The following is a 23,587-nucleotide window of genomic DNA, read 5'->3' on the forward strand; positions in this document are numbered from 1 at the left end:
CTGAGGAGATGGCTCAGCAGTTAAGAGCTCATACAGTCTTGCAGAGGACTGGGATTCTGTTCCCAGCATCCTTGTCAGGCTCACAATCACCTACAACTTCAATTCCAGGGGGTCCAGTGCCCTCTTCTGGCCTCCTTAGGTACCACATGAATGTATACAAACATACATCTATATGCAGAATTGTAAATAAATAAATCTGAAAAGATTTTAAAGCTTTTCAACAAGGCCAAGTGGCAAGCTCCTTGGGTTCTTGGTCTTTGGTTCCTGTCTTAGTTAGAGTTTCTATTGCTGTGAAGAGAGACACCAGGACCACAGCAACTCTTATAAAGAAAAAACATTTAATTGGGGTGGCTTACATTTTCAGAGGTTTAGTTCATTATCATTATGATGCAACATGGTGATGTGCAGGCAGACACAGTACTAGAGCAGGAGCTGAGAGTTGACATCTTGACTCACAGGTAACAGGAAGTGGTCTGAACCACTGGGTGTGGCTTGAGCGTATATGAGACCTCAAAGCCCGCCTCCACAGTAACACACTTCCTCCAACAAGGCACACCTACTCCAACAAAACCACACCTCCTAATAGTGCCACTCCCTTTGGGGGTCATTTTCTTTCAAACCACCACAGTTCCCCAACCCCCTTTCTCCTTACAGCTAATGACATCTGGAGGTATGACCAACCATGAAGAATGAGGGAGTGTGGCTGTAAAGACACCTGAGTCCTCAATGGCACCATTGACACGCCCCTTCAGCCTGCTTCTCTTTGGACCATTGATGGTATACAAACCATAAAGAAAACAGCCCTTTTATATTCAGAAGGGTGCAGCAGAGCCTGTTTCTGCCTGCTGTGAAGCAGCTTTGCTGACTGAAATGTGCCCCCAATCATTTTCAGCCAACATTTCCCTCCACTGTGCTGCCAAACTGCTCCCATTCCAGACATGCAACTAACTCTTCCTCAGTCGGAGCCGGGATGACTTTGTCAGAGCTAAATGGGTCATTTGAATGAAATATTTAGAAATACACACCAACAAGCATTCTTAATACACTCACTCTGTTTTTGGTATTGACTATTTTCTCCGGACTGCCTGCTGTCCCAATCCATGTAGGTCAGCATTACCTTACTGAAAAATCCTTGGGAATACCGAAATCTGCTTTTCCTGAGGACGTTTACCAGTGCTTGATGGGAAGCAGCCTGCACCTGCCTTTGCTTTTGTGGGATCAGAAGCTGTCTGAAATGCCTTCTGGAAGCTTTCTCTTTTCAATGTTCTTCAATGCTCTAAAAACTTTCTCTGGTTCCAAGTTGAAAAGTATTATTTCTTTCTTTTCTTCGTGGTTTTACATAAGTTGAATCTCATGTCCTCTGTTAAAACTTCTTAAAGTTTATGGGCAAGACACCAGCTTTCAAATACAAGGCAGAACCACCTGAGTTAGTTACAGAAAGGAAGAAAGGAAGGAAGGAAGGAAGGAAGGAAGGAAGGAAGGAAGGAAGGAAGGAAGAAGAAGAAAGAAAGAAAGAAAGAAAGAAAGAAAGAAAGAAAGAAAGAAAGAAAGAAAGAAAGAAAGAAAGAAAGAAAGAAAGAAAGAAAAAGATTGATTTCAATCTCCCCAAAAGAACTTTTTGCTTGCCTTAAAATAAAGGTGCTTTTAAGTGAAATGAGCACAGGTCACTCTGAATTGCTCATGGACTATGTTACTTTGTTCCCTAAGATGAACTTTTAAGAAGCATCTTGTGGTTTATGTATTTGTGAGCAAAATAAAGATGGCATGAAGCATTTTCTGTGAGAGCAATTTGCATTCCATTTTCCATGCTTAGGCAAATGTTATGAACACAGCTGAGCTTGGGCACTGAAGAAAGAAGTACCATCAGGCCTGAGAACCGGAGTATACCAGGTTTGTAACTTCTAAACCACTTAGCTGGCCTAGACTGACCTGTTGCGATCCCCTTGATAATTTCTTCACTGACATTCGTCTTTCTTCCCCAACTAGACTGGGTTTCTCGGGGGCAGGAAGTGTGCCCTTTATCCATCATTTTGTCTCTTTAATGCATGGTAAGCTCCTGGGCACAGAGCTGGAACAGAATTGAATCTGAGTGATTGACTGACACCTCACAACTTGATAGCTATTTTTGGAGAATAAGCCCTTCCAGTAATAGGAAGGAGAGAAGGAGAGCGTGTCCTTGATTTCCGGTATTTGTAGGTACACATTTAATAAGACAACCTCTCAAGGGCATTTCTCTCCACTTGGAAAATATTTGGCACCTGTTTGGGGAATCCAAATCTGACTTGAAGGGAAAATGCTAATAAGTTCTCTCAGATTCACTTTGTGGCTTTTCTTGGACCTATTATGCTTGCCATTAAAAACAAAACTACCTCACACTTTTGCAGTTGGCGCCTGTGCATTGACTCAGCCCACCCCTCACCTTGACTCCACTGCCTCACTGTTAACCCCCATACTTGGTCTGCTGCTGTAACTGTTTGCGCCAAATGCCCCAAGTTCTACAGTCCCAGACAATTCAGGTTTCCTGGACTCTACTTCATTTTGCTTTTTATTCAATTTGAAAACGTCTCCCACATACTTCATCATCTGTCATTTTCCCAAATGGGATATGAGCTCATCCACTCTTCAACCTCCTTCATATTTCAGTTTCTTAGGGCTTTTCTATGTAAAATGTTAAGGGATACTTTAAACAGCTTGGAAAAAGAAAACACCGTGTTTTACAGGGCAAATGTGCCTGAAAGTGCTAGCTCCTCCCATGCTCTCATTTAATCATCATGGCAACCCATATTGCTACCCCCTTTTAGAAGGAGGGCAACATGCTGAATGGTAGCTGTGACTGGGGCTTATACATAAAAGATGCTCAAATGGCTTGATTTGCCTGGGATGAACTTGTCTTACTCAATGTTCTATTGCTGTGAAGAAACACCATGACTATAACATCTCTTATAAAGGAAAACTTGTGTTTTGGTTTGGTTTGATTTTTGGGTTTTGGTTGGTTTTTTTTTGTTTTGTTTTGGTTTTTGGTTTTGGGGTTTTGTTTGTTTGTTTGTTTGTTTGTTTGTTTGTTTGTTTGGGGGGTGTTTTTTGAGACAGGGTGTCTCTGAGCAGACCTGGCTGTCCTGGAACTCACTCTGTAGACCAGGCTGGCCTTGAACTCACAGAGATCCGCCTGTCTCTGCCTCCTGAGTACTGGGATTAAAAGTGTGTGCCACCCCACCACCAGGGGCTGGCATACAGGTTCAGAGGTTTGGTCCATTATTGTCATGGCAGGAAGCATGGTGGCATGCGGGCAGACAGGGAAGTGGAAAAAGAGCAAAGAGTTCTACACCTGGATCAAGAGACAGCAGGAGGAGGGACACTGGGCCGGAGCTGAGCATCTGAAACCTCAGAGCCCACCTACAGTAGCACACTTCCTCCAGCAAGGCCACACCTCCCAATAGTGCCACTCTCTGTGAGCCTATGGGGGCCATTTTCATTCAAACCACCACACAGAGTCCTGAGAAGCTGAATTTCTACTACAAAAACTAGAGCAGTTACAAAAAAATTGTAAATAAATTATTCTATACACCCATGCTGTGGTAACTGGGTCTTGATCAAATCTCAGGACGCCTCCATTGCTGTGTGCCTCTGCCAACTGCAGGGTTTTCCCAGCAGCCTTGGACCCAAGAGGGGATGTAGACATTCCTAGATACTGATAAACACCCTTAAGTTGTTGCCTAAAACACTGAAAGAAACTAACTCTCACTCTGAGCAAAGGGAAAAAAAAACACATTGTTAAGATTTAGTTTATTTTACTTATGTGCATGTGTATGTTCATACATATACACATGTGCCTACAGCTAAAACCTGGTTGCTAGGCCCCAAAGTCTAGTCTTACGCAAAAGCAGCAAGCTCTCTTAACTGCTAAACCATTTCTTCAGCCCGAGCACGAGAACCTTTAAACTCCATATCCTGACCCCCTTGCAGGAGACAGATCTGGGTAGAAGCCTTTTTTTTTTTTTTCACTTCCTGTCACAGGCCTGCTGCAGCACACTCCAAGCTCCCCTAATTGATGCTGCAGACTGATCACCCTAGAATTTACTGCTTCTTTTAAATCCCAACTTGCCTCATTTCAGGGCAGATCAGAGATACTCCATCATGGGAACTCCCCTGCCACCCATCTGGGGGTGACTCCAAGCTCATTAAGATGAAGCATAGTTACTGATGATGGACCCCTAGTCTACTGCTCATAACAAAGGGTGGCTTGGTGTTCCCACCATCAGGAACTTTCCTACCTCCATGCTCTAACTTGACCAAGCACCCCAGGCCTCGCTTGGATCAGAGCGAGCTGGGGAGGGAGTCTAGGTAGAGTAGGAAGCGGTCATCCTAACATCTAGGCCTGTTCCCAACTCCTTACCTCAGAGTATCCCCCCCCCAGGCTTAGGTTGGCATCTCTCTGGAGCCAGACACCCACATGTTAAGTGGTTTGATGAGAAAATAACGACCAGTGAAATTCTTCTACTCTTAAAAACAGGTAAAAAAAAAAAAAAAAAAAAAGAACGTGGTGCAAGGCTTTTCAGAGGTGCAAGAAACACTGGAGATAGCAACATTTTACCTAAGCCTCTGTTAACCTGGTCATTTCATCACAAGGGAAGACCTCTCTGGGCCGGTGCTGACATGTTTGGGCACTCAAACGAGTCATCGTCCCTTTGATATCAACTGGCTATCCAAAACTACCACCATGGGTTAATAAACTCTTTACCTTGTCTCTTTCTGCCCATGCACACTACCAAGGAAATATCATTAAAGTCTCTCTTCCCTCGCTAGGGGGACAGCTTAGTCACACCAGTGTTGGCCTTACAAGCATGAGGACTTCAGTTCAATCTCTCATAACTCACATTTAAAACAAAAAAAAAGCTGAGCTTGATGTGTTCACTTACGATCGCAGCAGCTCCCTAGGGCTCACTGGCTGATCACCCTAGCCTATATGGTGCCATGTTCTCAAACACATGGGAACATGCACACAGACACACTTTAGTTTTTAAAAAATTATCTCTCCCCGACATCTTAGTGTCTTTCCTTTTTTTTCTTTCTATTGTTTTTTTTAATTCATTTTACATACCAACCACCTGTTCCCCCTCCCATCCCCATTCCAGCTCCCCCCACCACTTCTACCCCACCCCCCATCCACTCCTCAAAAAAGGTAAGGGCTCCCATGGGGACTCAACAAAGCCTGGTACATTCAGCTGAGGCAGGACCAAGTCCCTCCCCACTGCATCAAGACTGAGCAAGGCATGCCACCATAGGGAATGGGCTTCAGAAAGCCAGCTAACGCACCAGGGATAGATCCTGATCCCACTGCCAGGGACTCCTCAAACAGACCAAGTTACACAACTGTCATCCACATGCAGAGAGCCCAGTTCGATCCCCTGCAGGCTCCATAGCTGTCAGTCTAGAGTTTGTGAGTTCCCACGATCTTGGCTCAGTTGTCTGCAGATTTCCCTGTCATGATTTTGACCACCCTTGCTCATAGAATCCCTCTTCCCTCTCTTCAACTGAACTCCCAGAGCTCGGCCTGGTGCTTGGCTGTGGACCTCTACATCTGCTTCCAACAGTTACTGGATGAAGGAAGGCTCTATGATGACAGTTAGGGTATTCACCAATCTGATTACAGGGGAAGGCCAGTTCAGGCATCCTCTCCACTGTTGCTAGGAGTCTTAGCTGGGGTCATCCTTGTGGATTCTTAGGAACTTCCCTAGCACCAGGTTTCACCCTAACCCCATGATGTCTCCCTCTATCAAGATATCTCTTTCATTGCTCTCCCACTCCATCCCTCCTCCCCCAGCTCGACCATCCTGTTCCCTCATATTCTCATCCCCGTCCCCTCTCCTTTACCTCCCTTCCCCTCTACCCCCAGTTTACCCAGAAGATCTCATATATTTCCCCTTCCTAGGGCAATCCATGCATCACTCTTAGGGTCCTTTTTGTTTCCTAGCTTCTCTGGAGCTGTGGGTTGTAGTCTAGTTATCCTTTGCTTTACATCTAGTATCCATTTATGAGTGAGTACATACCACATTTGTCTTTCTGAGTCTGGGTTACCTCACTCAGGATGATTTTTTTATAGTTCCATCCATTTGCCTGAAAATTTCATGATGTCGTTGTTTTTTATAACTGAGTAATACTCCATGGTGTATATGTACCACATTTTCTTTATCCACTCTTCAGTTGAGGGGCATCTAGGTTGTTTCCAGGTTCTGGCTATTACGAATAATGCTGCTATGAACATGGTTGAGCAAGTGTCCTTGTGGTATTGTGATTGACCTCCCTTTCCGTATATTCCCAAGAGTGGTATCATTAGGTCTTAAGGTAGTTTTCTGAGATTTTCCAAAGCGGCTGTACAAGTTTGCCTTCCCACCAGCAGTGGAGGAGTATTCCCCTTACTCCACATCCTCTCCAACATAAGCTGTCATCAGTATTTTTTATTTAGCCATTCTGACAGGCGTAAGGTGGTATCTCAGAGTTGTTTTGATTTGCATTTCCCTGATGACTAAGGATGTTGAGCAATTCCTTAAATGTCTTTTGGCCATTTGAGATTCTTCTGTTGAGAATTCTCTGTTTAGATCTATAGCCCATTTTTTAATTGGGTTGTTTGGTGTTTTGCTGTTTAGTTTCTTGAGTTCTTTATATATTTTGGAGATCATCCGTCTGTCAGATGTGGAGTTAGTGAAGATCTTTTCCCATTCTGTTGGTTGTCGTTTTGTCTTATTTACCATGTCCTTTGCCTTACAGAAGCTTCTCACTTTCAGGAGGTCCCATTTAATAATTGTTTCTCTCAGTGACTGTGCTACTGGTGTTATATTTAGGAAGTGGTCTTCTGTGCCAATGCATTCAAGGCTACTTCCCACTTTCTCTTCTGTCAGATTCAGTGTAACTGGATTTATGTTGAGGTCTTTGATCCACTTGGACTTGAGTTTTATACATGGCAATAGATATGGATCTATTTGCAATCTTCTACATGTTGACATCCAGTTATGCCAGCACCATTTGTTAAAGATGCTTTCTTTTTCCATTGTACAGTTTGGCTTTTTTGTCAAAAATCAGGTGTTCATAAGTGTGTGGATTAATGTCAGGGTCTTCAATTCAATTCCATTAGTCCACATGTAGGTTTTTATACCAATACCAAGTTGTTTTTATTATAGATCTATAGTAGAGCTTGAAGTCAGGGATGGTGATGCCTCCAGAAGTTCCTTTATTGTACAGGATTTTTTTAGCTATCCTGGGTTTTTTGTTTTTCCATATGAAGTTGAGTATTGTACTTTCCAGGTCTGTGAAGAATTGTGTTGGGATTTTGATGGGGATTGCATTGAATCTGTACAATGCTTTTGGTAGGATTGCCATTTTTATTATGTTAATTCTACCTATCCATTAGCATTGGAGATCTTTCCATTTTCTGCTATCTTCTTCAGTTTCTTTCTTCAAAGACCTAAAGTTCTTATCATACAGGTCTTTCACTTGTTTGGTTAGAGTTACTCCAAGATATTTTATGTTATTTGTGGCTATTGTAAAGAGTGATATTTCTCTGATTTCTTTCTCAGCTCATTTATCATTTGTATATAGGAGGGCTACTGATTTTTTTGAATTAATCTTTTATCCCACCACATTACTGAAGGTGTTTATCAGCTGTAGGAGTTCCCTGGTAGAATTTTTGTGGCCATTTTTGCATACTCTCATATTATCTGTAAATAGGAAAAGTTTGACTTCTTCCTTTCTAATTTGTATCCCCTTGATCTCCTTTTGTTGTCTCATTCCTCTAGCTAGAACTTCAAGTACTATATTGAATAGATATGGAGAGAGTGGCCAGCCTTGTCTTGTTCCTGATTTTAGTAGAATTTAATTTGATGTTGAATGTTGGCTTGCTGGAAATTGCCTTTATTATGTTTTGGTATGCTCCTTGTATCTCTGATCTCTCCAAGACCTTTATCATGAAGGGATGTTGGATTTTATCAGAGGCTTTTTCAATATCTAATGAGATGATCATATTTTTTTCTTTCAATTTGTTTATATGGTGGGTTACATTGATAGATTTTCTTACATTGAACCATCTCTGCATCTCTGGGATGAAGCCTACTTGATCATGATGCATGATTTGTGTGTTGTGTGTGTGTGTGTGTGTGTGTGTGTGTGTGTGTGTGTGTGTGTTTTCTTGGATTCAGTTCGCCCATATTTTATTGAGTATTTTTGTATCAATGTTCATGAGGGGGATTGATCTGTAATTCTCTATCTGTTGCATTTTTGTGTGGTTGGGTATCAGGGTAGCTATAGCCTCATAAAAAGAGTTTGGCAATGTTCCTTCTGTTTCCATTGTGTGGAACAATTTGAGGAGTATTGGTATTAGCTCTTCTTTGAAATTCTGATGGAATTCTGTGCTGAAACCATCTGGCCCTGGGCTTTTTTTTTTTTTTTTTTTTTTTTTTTTTTTTGGTTGGGACACTTATAATGACTGTTTCTATTTCCTTAGGGGTTATAGGTCTATTTAAATTGTTAATTCCTGTTATTTTTTGGTAGTAGTATGTGTAGTGGGTAGCCATTCCAGCTTTGGTCTGGAAGTTCCAACCCCCACTGAGGCTTTGGTAGCTATCACGCCTACAAGGCAGAGCGAAGGGAGGGCCCTGAAGACCCGAGATCGGGATGCACCGCACTCTCTTTCTTCTTGGACCATGGACACTAGAGGTAGACCAAGGAGAGTTCTCCAGAGAACACCGCTGGACTGCGCTGCGGCTTTCACAGAACCCACAACCTACCTATCCCTTCATTTGTAAGTTACACCATTAAATAAATCTCCCTTTTAACTACGTGGAGTGGCCTTAATAATTTCACCAATAAGTATGTGTGTGTGTGTTTCTGTTCTTTGGGATTTGCTGCTGTGATTATATACTTCCTATGTTTTAGTGGGTGTGTCTAACTTCTTTGGGTTGAAGTTTTCCTTCTACTGCTTTCTGTAGGGCTGGATTTGTGGATAGGTATTGTTTAAATCTGTTTTTGTCATTGAATATGTTGATTTCTCTGTCTATGATGAAGGAAAGTTTTACTGGGCATGGTAGTCTGGGCTGGCGTCAGTGGTTTCTTGGTGTCTGCATAACGTCTGTTCAGGACCTTCTGGCTTTCAGAGTCTCCATTGAGAAGTCAGGTGTTATTCTGATAGGTCTGCCTTTATATGTTACTTGGCCTTTTTCCTTTGCAGTTCTTAATATTCTTTCTTTATTTTATATGTTTAGTGGTTTGATTATTGTGTGGCAAGGGGACTTTTGGGGGATCTAGTCTATTCGGTGTTCTGTAAGCTTCTTATATCTTCCATAAGCATTTCATTCTTTAGGTTGGGAAAGTTATCTTCTATGATTTTCTTGAATATATTTTCTGTGCCTTTGAGCTGGTATTCTTCTCCTTCTTCTATCCCTATTATTCTTAGGTTTGGTCTTTTCATGGTGTCCCAGATTTCCTGGATGTTTTGTGTTATGACTTTGTTGGCTTTAATGTTTTCTTTGACCAATGAATCTGTTTGTTCTATAGTATCTTCAACACCAGAGATTCTCTATTCCATCTCTTTCATTCTGTTGGTTATACTTGCTGTAGTTCCTTTACCCAGATTTTCCATTCCCAGAATTCCCTCGGTTTGTTTTCTTTATTGTTTCTATTTTAATTTCCAAGTCTTGAACTGTTTCCTTCACCTGTTTGATTGCTTTTTCTGGGTTTTCATGACTTTCTTTAAGGGATTTATTGATTTTTTTTCCAATTTTTTCTTTGTCTTTTCCTTGATTTCTTTAAGGGAATTTCTCATTTCCTCTTTAAAGGCCTCTATCATCTTCATAAAGTAATTTTTAAGGTTGTTTTCCTCTACTTCTTTTATGTTGGGATGTTCAGGTCTTGCTGTTATAGAGCCATTAGGTTCTGGTGGTGCCATATTGCTCTTTACGTTGTTGAATGTATTCTTACACTGCCAACTACCCATCTCTTCCTCCAATCAGTGCAGGCAGTGTCAGTGCCTCCAGGGGTCGCTGATGCCCTGGTGGATGGTGTTTGGGGGGCAGAGTGGCATTTGTAGATTACAGAGTCTGGTGGGTTGTGATTGTGGAGCTGGAGCAATCTGCCGGCAGGAGCCCTGCCTTCTGGCTGGCTAGTGGGGCTGTGATGGGGAGGAGGGTACTGAGTCTTATGTCTTAAGGAGCTGGAAGAGCTACAGGAAGCTCTCCATTGGAGAGCTGAGCTGACGTTGTGAGCAATGGGGAATCTCTCCCAGACTGTGCAGTAAGGAGAAATCAAATAGCCTAGGGTTGTAGTAGTGTTGCGTTAACTATGCCACTGTGGAGGAGATAGGTGCCGCCATGAATTCTGTGCCACTCAGGGTAGATGGAAGGGTTGTACAGACAAAGAGGGCTGTGTCCAGGGAAGATTCTCCAACCCAGCATTGCCTCAGCTGTGTGTGTGTGTGTGTGTGTGTGTGTGTGTGTGTGTGTGTGTGTGTGTGTACACTTATCAAGGGTAAGAAAGTGACTGTTTTCCTTTGGGGTGATATATCACTTTGAATACACACACACACACATACACACACACACACACACACACACACACACATACACACACACACATCCTTGATTGGTGTCATTAAAGATGATACTGAAGAGTATCATTTACTTATGAGAGTTAGTCCTGAAATATTGGTGTCAATTTCAATATATTGCTTATCCAATTTCAAATAATTTATAGGAAAAATCTTTCAAGTCTGGAAATGTTGTGTCCTGGATATTCTAACATTTACTTTTTTAAAAATTATCTTGATCACAGTACATAGTAATTATTTTTCTCATGCTACATTAAAAGTGGCAGTTTAAAATGTTGGACAGGAAGATGATATTTAATGAAGGGCATCTTTCCTCATACTGACATGGATGTTAAATCTTTTTCTTTCTTTCTTTTTTTTTGGATTCTAATACAGTCTAATTACTCTAATTTAAAATTCTGGATGTTCATGTTTTATTCATGACTTCCTGCATGGTTGGGAAAGTTTGTGCAGCTCTTCTGAAGCCCTAACTTTGGAAATAAAACAAATAATGAAGCTATCACATTTTCCAAATGCTCAGACAGACGAGACTTTTGAAAGATGGGATAATTGTGAATCAAGGCTTAATCAGCTGCTATGAAATGAGTTTTTTAATTGTAACATTTCCCCTGATATGCTGGAGTCCATCAAGGTTAAGAGTGACCTCACAGAAGCTCCATCTCAAAGGGTAGAGATGTTTTTCTTTGGGATGATGTATCACATTCGGTATTCAGATGCTAAGTTGTTCTGCCTAGGAAAATACTCCTCAGAAACGTTTTTGCACCCACCCCTACATCCCATGTAAGAAATAGAAAGTGCCACTTGTTTTTCCTCCCACCACAATGCATTGTTGATGCAATGGAATGCTGACCTCTGAGTCAAAATATTCGCCTGGCATGTCCAGTGGAAAAAAAGCCCACACTATCTAAAGTTGTTTACAAATGTTTAAAGACAATATCAAAGGGGGTGATTCTCAAATCACTGGTCATTAGATTGCAGAATTCTGGACTAAAACAACCAGTTTTGTTTCAAGTGGCTGAAGATAATAGAGATTTTTCTAAACTGGGGAAGAGCCTGCATGGGGCCTTGTGAGATGTCAGTGTGTGATTCTGATTGATGTCAAGTTCAAAGAGATTTCCTTTTAGTAAGAAGGAAGGGAGACATGGTATAGACTGCTGCCCCGAACCTCCTGCCTCAAATGTAGACTCGCACGTACGTTGTCTAATTTCTGATAGTTAAATAAGACAAGAAGAACTGTTACACTACAGAGCCAAAACAAGATAGGAACACTTTTTATTGCAACTCTATTGCCACCATCTTTCCTTTGAATAAGAGAAATCAAACAAAATCTGTATTCTGCTTAGAAACAAGCATTCACGTTACGGCCTCAGCAGAAGTTCTCTCTAAAACGACTTTAAACCGATGCTAGCGAGATTTTTAAACACAAACACGGCTAAAGAGACGGCCCAGTGGGGGATGTATTTGCCACACAAGTCTGAAGACCTCAGTTTGAATCCCCAAAATCCACATAAGACTGGACCTGCCAGTGTGCTTCTGTAATCCAAGAGCTCCTATCACAAGATGGGAACAGAGGCTGGAGACGCCAGGGACGCTCAGAGGTGAGCTGGACTGGCATACTCAAAAGTGAAAAAGAGACTCTGCCTCAAATAAGTTGGATGCTGAGGACTAATACTCTGTGTTGACCTCTTGCCAACACCCACAGACGTCATGATATGTATGTGTACTAGAACATGCGCACACACCCTGCACACCCTCCATACACACCACAAGAAAATGTTTTTTGAAAGTCGAACTTTCTGGTTCCTTAAAATACATGTGAGGATGTGCATTTCATGTGCACTCAAACACAGAAGTAGGCACAGGGGTGTGAAACATGGTTCCGTCTCTGTGCCAGGTTTCCCTTTGCGGGACCCTAAACCGGGCGTCACCTCTAGGACAGATGTCACTAAAAGGCTTTTTTTTTTTTTAGTGGATTGCGTGAGGTCTGATTGTACATGGGTGCTGATCTGTGTCACTTCATCAGCCTATGGGTTATCTTCCCTGCTCACATCGGAGTGGGCTTGACTTCTAGTCGAGAAGTGTGGGATTGTGCCTCCTTTGTACCCCTCTGTCATGTGCTTAGATTCAGCTCGTAGAAAGATCACCCAAGCCTTACAGGGCATTCCCAAGGCAGAGCCAGCGCCTTGGTGATTTAGCCCTTGAAAACGGCTATCTATGAAACTGACATCTCTTCCACGGGAGATTAAATGACAGAAGAGCCAGTAGACTTACTAGAGATAAAAATAATAACGGCTGGAGATTACTGAACAATTTTGAACTGCCAGAGCCAAAGCTAAATGCTGCCTGAGCGTTTTGACCTATCCTATAACCATAGGCAGCTAGATGAGGACACTACTGCTATTAACCCCACATTTACAAATCTGGGAATCATGGCTCGGTGTGGTTATTATTTAACTTGAGAAGTATCATAAGCTTCATTGATTGAGTCAAGACTTAAACTCTAAGGATTGGGACGATGGCCCTGGGTATGGGTGCTTGCTGCACAAACATGAGAAACTAAGTTCAGATCTCTAGCATCCACATAGGAAGCCATGTGTAACTTCAATTCTGAGGGGTATGACTCCTTCATCTGGCCTACAAGGGTCCAGGCATGCACATGCATGCAGGCAAAACATCCATATCCATAAAGTAAAAATTAAAATTAAAAACAGAAAATACCATAAGTCCTTCCCTGGTGCGCACACACACACACACACACACACACACACACACACACACACACACGCATGCACACATCCATACACTCATGCACATACATATACATGCACAATCACATATGCACACACACATACACACATGTATACACCACTATCCTGGTTTCATTTCCATTGCTGTGATAAAATACCCAGACAAAAAAACAATTTCAGGAAGAAAAGGTTTACTCAGCTTACAATTTCAAGTTCCAGTCCATCATTGCAGAGAAACTAAGGCAGGAACTCAAGGCCACTGGTCACATCAAATCTAAGAGCAAAGAGAAGAAAGGCATGCATGAAGAACGCTTCACTAGCTCTTCACTTGTGCATAGTTCAGGGACCAGCCCTTACAACAGTACCACCCCCAGTGGGCTGGGTCTTGCCACCTCAACTAACTAAGACCATTCCTCACAGACATGTCCACAGACTAACCCAGTGCAGACAACCCGACAACCCCTCACTGATATTCTTCCCCAGTGACTCTAAGTTGTGTCAAGTTGACAATTAAATCTGTGGGGTAGGGGGCAGGGAGAAACTTAAACTCTAAAGTCCACATTCTCAGACACACATGTAAACCATGTAGGCCCAACTAAATCACAACTAGAACATACACCCCCCCCGGGGGGGGGGTTGGCATTCAAACTTCTAAAACAATACCACCTCACTGGGACAAAAATAAATCAGGAGTGATATCACTGGCTTGTCATGAACCAAGCCCAGGATGGGTCCTGAATGACCACCTGTGTAGTCCTTAGTGCCCCTAAAACCACCAAAGCTGGCTGTTTGCTACAGTTGCTATTTTAACGCAAGACCTTAATTTCTAACCACAAGGGATGAAGACTGACCTAAAACCTGACTGATGCTTTTTGCATTCCATTATTATTCGCCATGCACTGAAGCCGAGTTCATGTCAGAATTTCTATGGTAGACACTGAAAACACAGGTAGGGACTGATAAGGGATAGTGTAAAGCCAGTAACAATAATCGAATTAAAGGTTGTACTTAAGCCATATTGACCATCTATGCAATTTTACAGATGTTGCTAAATGTACTGTACACACAGATATACCTATGTACCCAACACTGAGCTAATTGGGGGGGGGGGGGGGTCACAATTACAAATGGACCAACGTGCGAACAGAAGGCATCTGCTGCAAAAGGCTGATTCTGCCCACTCTGTAGCAATGCAGGTACGTGTACTGTCCTACTCTAAGAAAAACTGTAAGACTCACATGCCATCAGCTCTAGCTTTCGTCAGTCTGTCAAGGATTCCTTTGCCACAAACACTGAATACGGCAGCAGTTTAAACTGATAAAATCTGTGCCCTGCTGAAGCACACCTGGTAAAAGATGAGAAAAAAATCCGTATTAAAATGGAGGACCAAGCCGGGCAGTGGTGGCGCACGCCTTTAATCCCAGCACTCAGGAGGCAGAGCCAGGCAGATCTTTGTGAGTTCAAGGCCAGCCTGAGCAACAGAGTGAGTTCCAGGAAAGGCACAAAGCTACACAGAGAAACCCTGTCTCAAAAAACCAAAATTAATAATAATAATAATAATAATGGAGACCATTTTACATAACTAAAAGATATCTGTATATAATCTGTATAGCTGAATCAAAAACCTATCAGTCCATATACTCCATAAAATACACATTGGAGACTATTGCTTCTTGACACACTGGCTGAGTCTCATTAGTTTAGTCAATAAACATTTACTAAGTACTCCCTATGAGCAAGGGACAAGCATAGACACAGGGAAATACCAAATTCAGACAGGTTCCCTATTCTCAAGGCAATTTCTAGAGGATTACCCATCATTAAATATTACTGCATTTGCTCTCAACATTGAGCTCAACTGTTTGCTAATCCATCTGGATTTCTGCAGAAAGAAGGAAGGGCTGCTCTCTCTTTGGCCATCAGAGAAATGTAAACCAGAACTATCTTGAGATTACTCCCACCAAAATAGCTATGGTAAAAAACAAAACAAAGCAAACAAAACCCTGTTATTCAAAGGATAAGGACTAGAGCTAACGATCACTATGCTAAGCAAAATAAGCCATACTCAGAAAGACACGTCTTTTGTCTTCTCTCCTCAAAGGAATTTAGAAAAAAAAATATGGAGGCCATTAGAAAACGGGTTATGGGGGACTAGGAATGGGACAGCAAGAGAGGAGAAGGCTGAGTATGAGGAATGCAGAGGGGGCAAAATAAAAGTACCATATATACGTGTATGAAGAGGACATACTGAATGAAACCCACCATCTTGTATGATATACAGTAAAAAGTAAAACACAATAAAATAGAGGTTTCCAGATGATTTCTTTTCATGTGCTGTTCACTACATTGTAAGAATTCAAAGAAGTTGTATTTCTTAAAAAAAAAAAAAAAAAAATGGGAGTGGCTCAGTGGTTAAGAGCACTAGCTGCTCTTCCACAGGACCTGGGTTCCATTCTCAGCACCCACATGGTGGCTCATAACTGCCTGTAACTTCAATTCCAGGGGATCCAAAGTCTTCTATTAGACACATACATGTGGTAATACTGTGTTCCCCAATATATTGTGCACTTTAATAAACTTATCTGGGGTCAGGGAACAGAACAGCCACTAGATAGACATAGAGGCCAGAAAATGGTGGCACACACACCTTTAATCTTAGTATTCTGGAGGCAGAAATCTGTCTGGATCTCTGAGTTCAAAGTCAGACTGGAAACAGCCAGGCATGGTGACACACACCTTTAATCCCAGGAAGTGATGGCAGGAAGCAGAAAGGTATGTAAGACGTGAGCCTGGTTAAGCTTTTAGGCTTTTGAGCAGCACAGTTCAGCTGAGATCCATTTGGATGAGGACTCAGAGGCTTTCAGTCTGAGGAAACAAGATCAGCTGAGGAACTGGCAAGGTGAGGTGGCTGTGGCTTGTTCTGCTTCTCTGATCTTCCAGCATTCACCCCAATACCTGGCTTCAAGTTTGATTTTATTAATAAGACATTTTAAGATTCATGCTACACATACATGGTGCACAGACATACATGCAGGCAAAACACCCATACACTTAAAATAATGAAATGTTTTTAAGTGTTTTTATATTTCAGTCTGAGATCTCTGAAGACCACACTAGTTCTCACGATGTTTCAGATCTCCCTTTCACTTCCTGTGCATCTCCGTTCCACTTCTGACTACAGAGAAGCAACTCACACATTTCCTGTTTCCCCTATTTGATCTACCATGGGCTAAGGAAAGAAGACTTACATGATCACTGTTTGGGTCATCTTAAACGCTGATTAAAGAACACAATGTCATCATGTGCAGCAAAATACAAGAGCCTGGTGTGTATAAGACCAGCTGGGGTTGGAGAGAGACTTCTTAGCCTGCACTAGACCTAGTGGGCATGAAGTTCCCCCTTGCCTCTGTGGCCCTCTCCTCCCCTCTTTCACTATAATATAGAGCACTCCATTTTCCTGCCTTACACATGCTGTCTTAACCCAGTTTCTATTGCTACAACAGAATATGGCAGGCTAGGTAACATATCATGACCATGGCTTGTGACTCTGAAAAGCAGGAAGCGCACGAATTGAGGGGCTGTGTCTGAGGAAGAAAAAAATTATGCAAATAGATTTTCATGAAAAGTTGACATGTAAAATCCCATTCAATGATACATATGTTGCCTGGTAAATGCCTCTCCAGAAAAGGCTGTTGTGACCATTGGGAAAACACCACTGCAGACAGAGGCTGACTGCTCCATCAAGTGGGTAACTAGTAATGGGCCTTGGACGGTTGTGCCTGGCCTCTGGTCGCTTCCTAGCCCACCAGCTTTTGTTAGATGCTTCCGTTGCCATGAATTGAGTGGCTCCGCCATCCTTTCAGGTGGTTAGACAGAGTAAGGAGAAAATAACTCACATGGGGAGAAGCAGACTGGTAGGCAAAGCTCCAGAAGGAAACAAAACAAGCCATAGTCTGAAGCAACTCCAAGTTGAGCCCAGTAGAGGACATTTCTTATATGGAGCTGTGCTAGCGTCAGTCAACGAGAAGACAGTGACCATTGCAGTTTGTATGTAGCATGCCACCACTCACAGGAACATGTGCTTGAACATTTGGTCCCCGGCCAGCTCTGCTGTTTGTGGTGCTATGGAATCTTCGAGAGATAATGGCTAGCTGGTGACAGTGAGGCATTGAGGGGCAGGTCGTGAGAATTATACTCTGGCCACATTCAGACTGCCCCTCTGCTTCTTGACTGCCCACTCAAAGTAACCAGTTGCCACATTCTCTGGTTCAACCATACATTATCACACCCTCCTCTCCATGATGGACTTCATCATCTGCCCTGTGACTCAGAATAAATCCCTCCTACCTCAAGTGGCTTCCTGTCAGCTCACAGCAGTGAGAAAATAAATACAACAACTCAACGTTTCCTCCTTCTTTTTAGTCAGCAGTCCTCCAGTCCCTGCAAGAGTACAAAAGAAATTAACAAAGATGCACCCAATCTTTGGAGGGCCTGTGCCCAGGGATATAGTACATGTAGTGCTGGGACCCTGACTTCGCATGGGGTCTTTGGGTTCCTTCTCTGAGTTGCATCCTGCTCTGAGACACTGCTACCCTGAGGTGGCAAGGAGCTGGGAGCACAATCTGCAGGAAGTTTTAATGGTTTTATATTTCGATAATAAACTTGGGAGATGGCAAATATAAAAATGGAGATGGAGAAAGCAGAAGTTACAGATGAACACCTGTGCCTTACTCCACCTCCTCACACTCCAGAGGGTATTAGCAAACGTGAAAACATCAAATCATTCGAACGCTCCTTGAGACGGAAAGAAAAAAGTGCCATCAGCCATTCGGTAAGCTGGGGCACAGTTTAGAGACAATCCACAAGGCCATTTGAGCTTCTTCTAAACTTTCCCCGAGGTCTGGCCTGCTTGCTTCTGTCTTTGGAAGTGCATTTTCCCTAGTAAATCCCCTCACTTTGCTTACTGCTGTCTGTTTGTCCGTGAGATTCCTCATCCAGGGACAGAAATGGTGGGTGCCCACACGACCCCAGTAGCTGCTGGTACCAGTTGAAGTCGCCGGGAGGATACATCAGCTGCAGACTGAACTCCGTGATGCAAGGGTTCCGACCACTTCCTGCTGCAGGGATCCAGAGCCTGGTTTCCAGCCGTTTGATAGAACAGGAAGGAAAGTTTCATCATTCTTCTGGGCCAGAGGCTACAGTACTCAATAGCAGGAACTTTAAGAAGGTAGACCATCCTCTAGCTCCCTGAAAAGATTTCTGGGACCACAAATCTCAGTAGAGTTGAGGCAGGAGAGAAGAGAAGAGAGTGAGATCTGGGGGGCCTTACGAAGAAGCTGAGAAATTAGCCTGTAAGAAAAAATGGGTTGGCAAAGAGGAAGGCTGCAAACCCCCCAGCCAAGGCCAACTAAGACTGGCTGGCGCTGCTGGCGTGGGTACAGAGGCTCTCCAGCATGACTGAAGGCGACCTGTGACTCGTGATAAACTGGACCTATCTGAGCAAGTCCGTATTACACAGACGCAAACAGCCTGTGGTACAGGGTCTGCGTTGTACGACATCATTACCATTTGAACGTCTAAGCTTCTCCTGATCTGCTCACTCCCCCGCCTCTTGAGAACATACTCTTTTTTAAAATATTATTTTATTATTTATGCAAGTGGCAGAAGAGGGCGTCAGATCCCCTAGAACTGCAGTTACAGATGGTTCTGAACCGCCCTGTGTGGGGTGCTGGGAACTCAGCCTGGGCCCTCTGGAAGAACAGCCAGTGCGCTCAAGTGCTGAGCCCTCTCTCTACCCCTTAGCTGTTCCAGCTTTGACCTGGAAGTACTACCCCTAGTGAGGCTTCTGGTAACTGCCACACCTACCTATGACAAGCCCCTGGGGCGGGGCCGAGCCAGGAGCGCTTAAGACCCAAGATCTGGATGTGCCAGGTCTCTTGGTTTCTGATGATCCTGGATGCTGGATGGCAGACTGAGCAGAGTTCTCCAGAGAAGCCTGCTGGACTACACCTCACCTCTCCCGGATGCTGTAACCAACCCCTTTACTGGCTGTAAGTTACCCCAAAGTAAACCTCCTTTTTACCTACATGGAGTTGCCTTGTTAATCCCCACAATAGCCCCTAAAACTGCATTATTTCTTAATAAAATTCTTTGACTTGGCTTACTTTAAAAAATGTATCACAAACCCATCACATGCTTTAACTTTTTTTGTATTTAAAACAAAGAAAAAATGCACAACAACAATCCATACTAGAGTATTTTTAAAGTCAACTAAAAGATTGTTTCCCACCCAAATCCACCTCTTTATTCAGATGAGTGAATGAAATTGCCTGAAGTGCAGAAGAGTATTGATTTTAGAACAATAATTAAAATTTAATAGAGTTAATCAGTTTCACATAGAACTATAAATTTCATCCAAAGACAAGATAAATTGTTGAATAAGAATATCTGCCTGCTCATCTGCTCAAAATTTTAAAATTTGAATTTCATTTTCTGGCAGTGTTATTCATCTTTACTGAGAAAAATATCCATATTCTCTCAAGTGCTGGACACTCTGAAATGAATAGGGGAAAAAAGGAATCATTTGGTTCTTTACAGGGGTCAAATTATACATCAAGCCAAGCATGAAGTCCCTTCACCGGATACATTTCATAAGTTAAATGGCTCTTTCAAGATTATGCTGACAATAGAGTCTTCAGTCTTTGTTATAATACAGTCTATGACCTCACTAATAAGGATAATAATGTATCATCAAAAAATGCTGTTAATTGAAAACTGTAAGTCTAATTAACCAGGAACGTGACCATGCAGAACACATTATTAATAGAATGAAAAGATCGCATTACACTAACTGCTACCAAGAAAAGACTACAAGGACAGTCCACCAACTCAAAGGCTCGTCACATCCATTTCGGCAAAAGCCACGGATGGCATTTTCCTTTCATTAAACTGTAGGCTTCACAGCAAAATGACTTGAAACTCAAAGAAGAAAGTCAAGCTGGACTTAAAAGATGGGTCATAGGGCAGCTACAAGGGATCTGATCTATAAAGGGTCCCTCAACACAGTTGAAACACATCAGAAATATGGTGCCAATTAACTCATGTTCCCATACGAAATTTTACATGCATAATGAGTGAAATGGAAATTGGCCTCACTCCCAATGAATTAAACAGTTGTCCTCCAATAAAAATATAAATACTCTGTCCTACAACTCGCCTCCCCATTGACTATCTTGTGATGGAGACATGCATGATTGGACTTGGGGCCACTACAATCCTTTGCCTCCAATCTGGAAAGAGCCTGCTAATGGTCACCTGAAGTTGGCAGTTATGGCCAAGTGAGATGTCAACTCTAGAAGAACATATGGTTCAGGATATTCTATGGGGAAAGATGGGTCTATCATCTGAATTTAAATTCTATGCCTCCCAAGAAGTCAATTGTATAGCAAACCCTTTTTAACCCTAACAAACTTCACTATAGGAAAATGGAATGCACTTTACCAATTTCAATTGAGTATCAGAATAGCATACTGACAGCACACTAAAATCCTCCCCCTTCCAGCAACTAGGACTTAATTCAGCAAAATGAATACAGTAGAAATGGGTGAAATATATACACATAGAATTTAGTTAAAATCAGGAAACAAGATCTCCATGAAATCACAATGACAAGTAAGTAATACACTCAGAGGACTTTGGGAATGCCCATGGGGTATTGAGAATAGGGCCTCGGAGATCTAATAAGATCACTATCAAGCCTCCACAAAAGTGTAGATATGCACTACTTGTTTGAAAATACTTCTTCCTACATACCCTCAGTTGTGGCTGGGGAAGAAATAGTCCCACAAGACACAGAACCCAGTCCTGGCCTGTGTGGAGTTTAGACACCATGATCAAATAAGCTGTAAGAAACAGGCCTCATGCCATGTGGCTGAGCTGACGAGGGTTTGGACACAACAATATCTACAGTGCTTCTCTTCATTGAGACATATGTATCTAATTTTGATTCTATTAAATCAGAAGACAAAGTTAACACAAAGAAACCAAAGAACTAATATAAAAATCAATCCAACTATCCTTTGTTCTCTATCATTAAGTAATACTTGAATAAAACTCTAGAATTTGCTGGGGAATATTATTTTAAGGTATACTACTTTTGTTTATGTTGCATTTGTTTAACTCTGTGAAACTGTGTTACTGTGCCTGTCTAAAACACCTGATGGTCTAATAAAGAGATGAACGGCCAATAGCAAGTCAGGAGAAAGGATAGGCGGGGCTGGTGGGCAGAAAGAATTAATAGAAGGAGAAACCTGAGAGGAGAGATATAGGAGTGAGAGAAGAAGGAGAACAGATAGGGTCCCAGCACTGAGACAGGGGAGTGAACATGGGGTACCACCCCTAACCAAAAAATTATTTGCAATTGATACCTGCTGGCAAAAGGCAAATCAGTTTTCTCCTATGGAGTGTTACTAGGTATATAAACCACACTCCAGGGCAGGCCTCAGGCCCAATAATTGACCAACACAAAACAAAATTCATGGGTTTGGGTTGTTGGGGATCTTTGGGGGTGGTTATTTCATTTTGTTTTGTTTTGGCATTTTTTCTTGCTGATTCTTTATTTTGATTTTCATTTTTGGGTTTTTGTGGTGTTTTTTTAAGAGGAAGAAAAAAATAAAGTTGAATAGGTAGGGAGATGGGGAAGATCTGGAAAGAGTTGGGAGAGGGAAAAACATCATCAAAACATATTGCATGAAACATAACAATAATTAAAAATGATAATAATAATAATGATAAGAAGGCAAATAAAAAATTATAAAGAAGTCTTAACATATATATAAAGATACCACCAAAATATGCAAGGACGGGAGAGAGGGGTCAATGAGTAAACCGTTTGCCACACAAGCATGAGGAACAGAGTTCAGATCCCTAGCACCCAGGTCAAACCATGTGCAGTGGCTTGCATCCATAATCCCAGCACATCTACAGTGAGTTAGGCAGCAAAGACGGAAGAATCCCCAAGAGTTCACAGCCCAGGCAGCCTGATGAACAAAACTTTGTCTCAAACAAGGTAGAAGGTGATGATTGACACAGAGATTGTCCTCTGACCTCTACACATGCACCATGGTACATGCATGTCCACGTGCACACACAACACGAAGATAATTACCCTTGGTATATATATATCCAAGGGATTCTGTATCCTATTAAAGAGATACTTGTTCAGCCATATTCATTGACACTTTTCACAACAGCTAAGAAGTGGAAACAACCTAAATCCCCTTCAACTGATGAATGAATAATAAAAACATGGTACATACTCACAATGCAACTCAATTCAGCTGTAAAGAAAAAGGAAATCATGAAATTTGCATATAAATGGATGGAGCTAGAAAATGTTATACTGAGGTAACTCAGACCCAGAAAAACAAGCATTACCTGTTCTCTTATCTGTGGATCCTAGCCCCAAATCTTTAGATCTGAGTATACAACCTGAAGTAACCAGAGAAGCCAGGAAAGTAAAAGGGGAACATTGTGGATGGGTATAGAAAGGTGGATAGCCGGACACAGGTGCTATGATGGGGTGGGGGGGCTTTAACTACAAAGGGGATTTTAACTGGGGAGTAGAGAGAGAGGGCAATACAGAGGGAGAGGAAGGAGGAAAGATAAATAACATTAGGGATGTTTGTAAAAGTCATAGGGAAACATTTTATAAGCTTACTTAAAATATATATATAAATACAAATAAATGCATGTTTCTACATATATGTAGCTTCAATGGAGTTATACTAGTATGATAACACTCCCCACAAAAGCCATAGACTGTCAAACAAAACCCCATTACCAGTCATAGGAAATCTCCCTTTGGGTTTGTTGGTCAGAGGCCTCCAAGAGACCTCCAAAGCAGTGTAGACTATTGCCACTGTCCTTGTTTGCCTCTCACAACTTGAAGGCAAGACCCTGTTCTGAAGACACTATGTTCTTGGGACTCAGGACTTGGAAAAATCGAGCTGACACAGACCTAGAAGCCTCCCTGAGGACTGCTCATATGCTCTCCAAAGGTGATATGCCGGCTACTAAGGGAGAAAAGCAATCAGTCACCCTACCCAACTGTAAAGCCTATTAACCACAACAGTAGCCAGTCTGGTGAGCTATTTCCAATGGTGCAGTCACGGCACTTTTAACTTATGAGTAACCAACAACTGTCTAATTGGACTTAAGGACTTAGGAGGAGGAAATTTATGCCTAGTAC

At 42.2% G+C, this 23,587-nt stretch overlaps 1 long non-coding RNA gene across 1 annotated transcript; it reads right to left on the minus strand.

The window, feature by feature from the left end:
- Positions 1–13,437: 13,437 nt before the first annotated feature.
- Positions 13,438–23,052, minus strand: LOC128112459 (uncharacterized). The gene is made up of 5 exons (XR_008218992.1): positions 18,303–23,052; positions 17,686–17,778; positions 15,986–16,203; positions 14,577–14,683; positions 13,438–13,612 (listed from the first exon to the last, which is right to left on the minus strand). It is a non-coding gene; the product is annotated as an uncharacterized LOC128112459 (long non-coding RNA).
- Between the last annotated feature and the right edge of the window lie 535 nt (positions 23,053–23,587).

Source organism: Peromyscus californicus, unplaced genomic scaffold (genome assembly GCF_007827085.1).
Source record: "Peromyscus californicus insignis strain IS unplaced genomic scaffold, ASM782708v3 Scaffold_17__1_contigs__length_78620276, whole genome shotgun sequence".
NCBI classification, from domain to species: Eukaryota; Metazoa; Chordata; class Mammalia; order Rodentia; family Cricetidae; genus Peromyscus; species Peromyscus californicus.